Below are 1,064 nucleotides of genomic sequence, written 5' to 3'. Positions count from 1 at the left end.
CCCCAGGAGATCGCCTGAGGCGGGAGGAAAGCCTTCTCTGAGGGAAGCAGCGAATCCAGCTCTGGATTCTTTAGTGGCCCCTGGTGGGAAATCGCTTTCTTCTGGCCCATAAAGCAGCCTTCTGTTCCGCTGTGCTTTACCACCAGCCGTCCTCTGCGGGCTGGGAGAAGCAGGGCCAGGTGGATGTGCTGTGGGGGAATTTCCCCACCGGCCTCGGGGGGAAATCCTCAGGATGCCTTTAGAGGTCCCTTTGTCACATGAGACAGGTGCAGCTCCCAAATCCAGTCAGACTGCGGGGAACGTCAGCCTGGAGGTAGGGGACAGGTCAAATCTCAGAAGGGAGGTCTGGACCGAAGACATGGACATGGGGGTCATCGCAACCACTGATGCTCTTCAACGTCTGGAACGCTGAAACCCCCTCTCTGCTTTTGCTAACCAGAGTGGATTCTGAAGTTGGCAGTTAGAGACCCTGAGCAATACGGGTGTGTGGTGCCAACCAGAGCCAAGCTGAGGATGAGTCAGCGGGGGGCAGGAGGTGGGGACCCTCCAGGCCCAGCCAGACCACAGAAAATACATATCAAGTGTCATTGGCCTCATGCTCAGTGTCTGAGGCCAGCAGCGTGTCTGGTGACCGAAGGAGCCAGAGAACAGAAGACCCGTTGTGAAGTTAGAAGTATACAGTCCACGAGACCACCCTCATTTCTGACACCAATTGTAAGTTTGAGGGTCCCCAAGACCACACATAAGTTCCAAGGGTGCAGAGATTAACTCTTAGGGCTGAGAGCAAAGACCAGACCTCTCTGTGAGCCAGGGTGAATTCTTTACTATGCATCCCGCCCCCCTCCACCGCCTGATCCAAGGTGAACCCTCTCTCTCTACTCAGGCACCATCGCAGGAAGAGGGGAGCATGTGAGAGGAGAGACTGAGCAAGTACCCAAGCGCTAAATTCACCGAAGAGCTTCTGTAAATTATTGGATTCGATTTCCTGACATTTATTTTACAGAAGTACCTGCACATACACATGTACGGATGTATGAACAAGAAATGATGTACGCATAAAGTTA

The sequence above is a fragment of the Equus quagga genome, chromosome 12, assembly GCF_021613505.1.
Source record: "Equus quagga isolate Etosha38 chromosome 12, UCLA_HA_Equagga_1.0, whole genome shotgun sequence".
NCBI lineage: Eukaryota > Metazoa > Chordata > Mammalia > Perissodactyla > Equidae > Equus > Equus quagga.
Note: the sequence above shows the minus strand (reverse complement) of the source record.